The sequence below is a fragment of the Carlito syrichta genome, unplaced genomic scaffold (genome assembly GCF_000164805.1).
Source record: "Carlito syrichta isolate Samal-C Ts95f unplaced genomic scaffold, Tarsius_syrichta-2.0.1 Scaffold316366, whole genome shotgun sequence".
Taxonomy (NCBI): Eukaryota; Metazoa; Chordata; class Mammalia; order Primates; family Tarsiidae; genus Carlito; species Carlito syrichta.
The window spans coordinates 1-7633 of record NW_007260462.1 but is presented as its reverse complement, the minus strand read 5'-3'; the positions used below and the strand labels follow the sequence as shown (position 1 = coordinate 7633).

At 44.6% G+C, this 7633-nt stretch overlaps 1 pseudogene; it reads left to right on the top strand.

Moving 5' to 3' along the window:
* The window catches only part of LOC103276766, a 29523-nt pseudogene extending 21902 nt beyond the window's left edge, over positions 1–7621 (top strand).
* Positions 7622–7633: the final 12 nt, after the last annotated feature.

Here is a 7633-nt window from a genome sequence, read left to right as displayed (position 1 = left end):
TGCACTCCAGTCTGGGCGACAGAGTGAGACTCCAACTCAAAAAAAATAATAATAATAATATAAAGACTATATGTATGTATGTATGTGCACACACACACGTGTGTGTGAATGCGTCTTAATTTAAGCAACTTCTCCATGAGAGTCCCCAAGGTTTTATCCTTTCTCTAGAACATAAAAAGGCATTGATATGCACAGGACTGAGTTTGGCCCATTCAGGACCCTGCCTGACCTCAGCAAACTTGGTTTCAAAATGGCCAGTAATACCTGATCCAGGATTTGATCCAAGGTTTCCTGCCTCCGAAGCCAAGTATATTGGTTTCACATATATCTGGAGCAGATTGAATAGACTCAGAAATGAAGACGCCAAAGGAAGAAAGAGGACACAAGAGGAGCTCTGATGGTCTGGTTCAATGTGCCAGAGAGAGCACCCTACCAGTAATGTCCGTGTAGAGTAATTATAACTTAACACACTAGCAGTTAACTTAAACCCTCTCTTTGTATCATACAATGTGTCAAAACACTTTATGGAGGTGAAACATGTATACTGCTCTGCCTCATGTGCAATTGACAACAATAATTAAATTGCAGAATAGTAAAGACTTGGTCAGTGACAATAAAGATGGTTATTATTCCTAAGCTTATAGAAAAGCAACCCAAAAGAAACTGACTGAGAAATACCATGTACAAGAAGAAAAAAAAAAGGCAAAATTCATAAGGTATCTGGAGGAGAGAGAACTGGAGGGTAAATGATTCTGAAAGTATAAGAAAAGACTAAGACAGTACTAGGAATTTTGTGAAGGAATTTTCGGGTAGAGCAGGTGATGGGGAGAAGGAAGGAAGATGAGTTGGGAGAACAGTTTGTCTTTGTATTTTTGGACACCTTGAAATTGTGTACCACCTTCACGTGCCTTTGTGGTCAACAGTGAACAACCATGTCATGAGAGTTAGGAGAATTGTCCTGATGCCAAGATTTCCATTGATCCTCCATTCTAATACATTCCCAAAGATGTGTCACTCTCTTCTCCCTGGTGAGGAAAGGTTGAAAAGTGAATCCTGGCTTGCATTCCTTCACCATCTAGTCCCTGAGGGGTGTATAACTTTAAGCTAGGTTCTGTACTGAGGTCATTGTCCCCTCCAGAAATCTGAAGCAATATCATGACATCCCATCGAACTCCCTGTCCTTATAATAAAAGGTATCGGTTCAGTATCTCTTGGTCTACCCTGGTACCTACTCATCACACAGATGCGAAGATCTCAAGAAGCAGCCAAGTCTTTCAGCATAAATCCTCCTCAGAAGGGAAAACAGGCAAAGGACCATGTTCCATGTTTCAGGGCTCGACACCAACAGCAGAATCATAGAGTTGTTCATTGTTCATCGTCTAGAGCAGTAGATCTCAAAGGATGGCTTCCAGAGGAGCAGTCTCAGTGTCACCTGGGATTGTTGTTGAAAGGCAAATGCCCTACCCTACATCTAATGAATCAGAATCTGCATAAGTAGATATTCCATTTTGATGATGTCGCTGCGTATTCAGGCAGGGAAGGAGAGACTGGGAGCAGGGTTCCTTCCAGTTTCTGTTCTGATTCCTCTCACGTGCAGGTAAGGTAGGCAGCTTCTCCGAGTTTGGCTGGACTTTCTCACATCATCTGGGCCTTGGCTGTGGACATTGACCTAACCTGGGTTTTGTCCTCTATCAGATGAGTTCAAGCTTTTCCATCACAGCAGCTGGGCAGGTTTCTGAGAAGTGGACCAGACTTCTTGAGGACTGAACTTGGATTTGGCACACTATCATTTCTGCTGCATTCTGTCTAAAGCAGGTGACAGGTCCAGCCAGATTCAAGAGAGGGAAAACAGATGTGTTCTAACTTAGGTTCTTTAACATGGAGAGCACTCCTTCAATGATTAAGAGAAGCAGAAGATGGAAATAAAGATTTTATTACTTACAGGTCCTGAGGGCGACACAGCAAGTTTGGAGGTCACACATACACACGGGGGTCAGGGAGTATGTGGAGGGGGGCAACCCTTGGGCCGTTGCCTTTGCTGAGGTTCAGAAAGTTATCCAAGCAGGTTTTCTATGGGGAGTTTCAACAGGTGGGTTTTAAAGCAAAAAGGCACCAAGTTCCAGAAGATCATGCCACGACAGAGAGGCGATTAATGCGGCACATCTGCTCGGTTCCGTGGTGTGAGGGTCAGCGGGATCAGTCAAGTAGGCTGCATGCAGCTGTAGCAGTCCCATAGGGAAGTGGTCACTAGGAGGCATTGGATAAGGCTGATATCTGATTGACCACACTGAGGAACCAGTGCAGGGTGTGGCACTAGAAACCATGTCAAGCATAACTGAGCCCTGCTTTCTGGTATGAGAAGGTTCAACGAATGTTCAGAATGGATGTCAAGGTATGGGGGGCCAGCCCCCCAAAAGAGATTTAGAGGGTCCCTGGAAGGTGGGGCAGCGTCGGCGAATATTCTGGAGAAATAGAAAGGAAGAAAGAGACTGGACTCTGTCTAGTGCAGAAGCCAATTCTGTAGTAGGGATAGATATTTTAAAAAGGCAAGATGGAGGCATAGATATAAAGAGGAAGCAAGAGAAAGAAAGAAAGTGGACAACTGTTCAGTGAAATGAGCAGAAGCCGTTTCTTGGGAACCAACGTGAGTCTTTTATCCCAAATTTTCACACGTTAAATCACAAGACTTTCACGTGAGCACAAAGCCAGGTAGGTGAGGGGCGTCTCCCACCCACCAGGCGTTTCCTTAGGAATGAGGAAGGACGACCCCAATCAAATCACAAGAGTTTTACATGAACACAAAGCCAGGTGGGTGGAGGGCATCCCCACCCACCAGACGTTTTCCTTAGCATGAGAAAGGACAATCTTCATCAAATCACAAGAGTTTTACATGAACACAAAGCCAGGTGGGTCGGGTGTCCCCGCCCACCAGGCGTTTTCCCCAAGCATGAGGAAGGACAATCCCAAAATTATCTCACTGTTCCTTATGCTTGGTTTATGTTCCTCAAAAGCAATACAACAGTTTTAATTTCATAAAATCCTAATAATCAACAACTTCTAAAACTTATGCATACCCAACACCTAATGACTGACTTAAATCCTAATACCTTTCTATTCTGTGCTAACTTTACCTGTACTATAAAAAACTCTTAATTATGGCTTAAACCAGTTCCTAAAGAATGTGGCCCAGCCCAAAATGGACACTGGGCCCTTAGGAATGTGGCCCAGCCCAAAGTTCGTGCTGGGCCATTTCTGGTAACCCTAGATAACCATCTCATGCTGAAAACAGCTCTCTAAATGTATATACTAATTCTACAAATATATTTTTAAATCTTATAAAGAAGCTTGTATCACGTATAAGGCTCCCAATTGTGATCTGAGTTTGAACTGTGTTAAGTTTAAAGCCGAAACCGCAGTCTGTGAGAAGTGGGAACCATGGATCCCTAGAGTCAGCCATGCCTGTCATATTCTAAGAACTTCATGCTTAGATCGTTAAAATCCCTACCAGCGGGTAATGCTAAACAACAAGGAAAGGAGGAGGGAATGGGCCTTCAACTCCTGAACCAGCCAGGTGGTCTCAGGGTCCGCAGCCTGCCTGGATCCCTAACGCTCAGGCAGGCCTCCACGGCTGGCTTCCAACATCAAGGCAGCATAAAGTTATAAGAATTCACAAGATGCAGGCCTGTTTATTTATTTATTTATTTATTTTTGAGTCAGTCTCCCCGTGTTGCCCAGGCTGGAGCGCAGGGGCACGACCATGGTTCACCACTGCCTCGACCTACTGGGTTCAGGCAATCCTTCTGCCTCAGCCTTCCAAGTAGCTGGAACCACAGGCACATGCCACCATGCCAGGCTACTTTTCTGATTTGTTGTAGAGATGAGGCCTCACCAAGTTGCTCGGGCTGGTCTCGAACCCCTGGGCTCAGGCAGTCCTCTCGCCTCTGCCTCCCAAAGTGCTGGGATTACAGACGTGAGCCACAGAGCCAGGCCGATGCCTGCTTATTGATGGAAAATATGGAAAAATGGAAAGGATAGTCTGATTGCAAGGGATATATCCTGGGATCAAAGATCTTCAGCAGCCCTTCTGCTTGAAGAAAAGCTTCTGCCTTGGTTTGTCTAGAAGAAAAAAAGAGGAAGAAGAAGAAAAATTCAAGTTTGTAGTTGACTCTTTTCTGTCCTTAACCCTTCTTAATGATTCTCCCAAACCTAACAGCTTCTTTATAATTTATGTCCTCATTTCCTTATGCAAAGAAAATGCATCTCCTGTTGATGCCCTGGTGCTCTCTAATTTCTGATTTATTCTTTCTTTTGTGTGAGTGACTAGTGTTAACAATCAGGGACAATGATTCCCCCAAATCCTTCCCTTTGAGGTCATTTCCAAATGTTAGGGAAAGTAAAATAAATAATTCATTTGGGCTAGGAGTGGTGGCTTAAGCCCGTCATCCTGACACTTTAGGAGGTTGAGGAGAGAGGATTGCTTGAGCCCAGCAGTTCAAGACCAGTCTAGGCAACATAGTGAGCCCTCATCATGACAAAAACCAAAAATTTGCCTGGAGTGGTGGGTCACACCTGTCGTCCCAGTTTCTCAGGAGACTGAGGCTGGAGGATGGCCTGAGCCCTGGAGGTCAATGCAGTGGTTGTGTCACTGCTGTCCAGCCTGGGTGACAGAGTAAGACCTCAACTCAACAAATAAATGTTTTGGAAACGTTGGCCATTGACGTGAAGCCTATATACTCACGTCAAAGCCACCACCTAACTTCTTCTTCTTCTCCAGATCTCAATAAAAGCCACCTTTTTAGAGACGTTGCTTCTGACTTCCTCAGACCTGAGTCTGGTAGTCCTCATTTGCGACTTCAGGGCATCTTGCTCTTATTTGTTCATAGTTCACATAACTATATTGTGATAAGCACATGGTATTGTTTCCTTTTACTCTTCCCTGACTTTCCTGAACTTCGAATCCCATGAGGAAAGGGACCATGAGTAACTGGTTCATCAACGATCTTTCAGGAATCAGCATAGTCTGGTCTTGTTGGTACTGAATATTTATTGCCTAAATAAATACACAGAAATAGCCCATAGCTTCTGCCAGATATGCAATTGACATGCAGGAAATAGGAAAGTGACTGCTAAGGAGAAAATATTATTTCAAAGACAGACTGAGGATGATGGGGAGCATATCTGAGTTTAGAGAATAACTGAACAAAAACTAAATTAGGATAGATAAGGGATGGATCAAAAAAAACCCTGGAATTATCTTTTGGAGGGTAGACCAACTGTAGGACCGGCGTCCCCTGCTAGGTAAATGTTCTAAGAACCCATTGGCATTAGCATCTCTGCTAGTGTTGTTGTTGAGAGGCTGTGTTCAGCTTCAAAAAAATTTTTTTAGAGATTTGCTTTTTTTTTTTTTTTCTGAGTTGGAGTCTCACTCCGTCGCCCAGACTGGAGGTCAGTAGCACACTCATGGTCACCCCAAGGTCAACCTGCTGGGCTCCAGCGATCCTTCTGCCTCAGCCCTCCAAGTAGCCAGAACTACAGGGCACACAACTATGCCCGGCTAATTTTTTGATGTATTGTAGAGACAAGGTCTCGCCATGTTGCCCAGCCTGATCTCAAACCCGCAGGCTCAGGTAATCAACCCACTCACCTCAGCCTCCCACAGTGCTGGGATTACAGGCTGAGTCACCGAGCCTGGCCTTTCTGGAGATTCTTTCGATGCATTTGCCCATTTTATGATGGATAATTTACAAGTGTACCTGCCCACACTGTGCTGAGTGTTCAGCAGTTTGTGACCAAAAACAGCATGACCCCCATGCCTCATCCTTCCTATTCACCCAATCTTGCCCTGAGCAACTTTTTTGTTTGTTTGTTTCCCTGAATGAAAAAAACTCCTCAAAGGAAAACATTTAGCTAGTGTGGAAGAGGTGAAACAAAAAATGGCAGAAGCACTAGAAGGCATCGAAATTGATGAATTCAAAGACTGTTTTGAGCAGTGGATAAAGCATCTCAGTAAGCGTATTGCATCAAACTTGAATCTCTATCTCTCCCCATATCTGAAACTTGGTCTAAATCTTGATCTGAACTTGATATGAAACTTGACCCCCATCTCTCCCCATATCCAAAAATCAACTCAAGATGGGTTAAAGACTCACAGGTCAGGCCTAAAACCATAAAAAATCCTAGAAGCAAACCTAGAAAAAACTCTCTGGACATTCAGCCTAGGCAAAGAATTTATGACTGAAACCCTAAAAGCAAATGCGACTAAAACAAAAATAAGCAAGTGGGAATGAATTAAACTAGAAGGCTTCTGCCCAGTGAAAGAAATAATCAACAGAGCAAACAGGCAATCTACAGAATGGGAAAAGATATTTGCAAACTACACATCTGGTAAAGGACTAGTATCCAGAATCTACAAGGAATCCAAACAAATCAGCAAGTCAAAAGCAAATAACCCCCCTGAAAAAGTGGGGAAACAGCATGAACAGACACCTCTCAAAAGACGATTTAAAAATGGTCAACAAACGAATGAAAAAATGCTCAACATCACTCATCATCGGGGAAAAGCAAATTAAAACCACAATGGAGAACTGGGAAGGGCAAGCCCTGGAGACCAGTCTCTTCACAAAGGAAGAAGTGGAGAGGAGGTTGGGGGAAGGAGAGAAGTTTGCCGGAAGTTAGCCAAGAGAGTGCAAAGAAGAAATTGGGATCTTAGGGATGCACATGGTTGCTAAAGCTGGAGCTGCCCACCCCTCCCCTGCACCCTCCCACCCCCAGGTTCCAGGCTCTGGTCTCCACCACTAGGTCAATTCCAGAAGCAGTAAGGCCAGAATGGGTTCCTAAGTGTGCTTCCCCCAAGAGGCAGGGAGGCAGCTGGTAAGATGTCCCCGGCGAGGGATGAGGTGCATTTAGACCACACAAGCCCGGTTCCACCTACTTCCATCTGGATGGCCTTCCCTTGTGCCACAGCCTCCGCCTTTCATACTGTGGCCTCAGGACCACGAGCCATGCCCAGGACTTCCAGACTGCCATCAACACTTCCCCTTGCCCATTTCTGCCCACAGCCACCTTGTCATGCTGTCCAAAGTGGAGATGGAAGCCCTGGGACTGGCTCAGTCACATGGAGAACAGAGTCAGATGCACATGTTTTCCGGAAATTTAAAATGGTGAATTACTCCTATGATGAAGAGCTGGAGGAGCTTTGTCCGATGTGTGTAGAGATAAACCATTATGGCCTCCTTACCTGTCCAAGTTACAAGGGATTTTTTAAGCAAACAGTCCAAAATAATAAAAGGGAGACATGTATAGAAAACCAGAACTGCCAAATTGACAAAAACACAACACAGAGAAAGCATTGTCCTTACTGTCAATTTCAAAAACATCTAAGTGTTGGAATGAAACTGGAAGCAGTAAGGGCCGATCGAATGCGTAGAGGAAGGAATTAGTGTGGACCAACGTACAAGAGAGACAGAGCCCTAAAGCAACAGAAAAAAAACCCTCTTCTGAGCCAATGGACTTAAGCTAGAAGCCATGTCTCAGATGAGCTAAGCTATGCCCTCTGAACTGACCATTTTCTCTGCAATTCAAAACATCCATTCTGCCTCCAAAGGCCTACCTCTGGGACCATGCTACCTTGCCT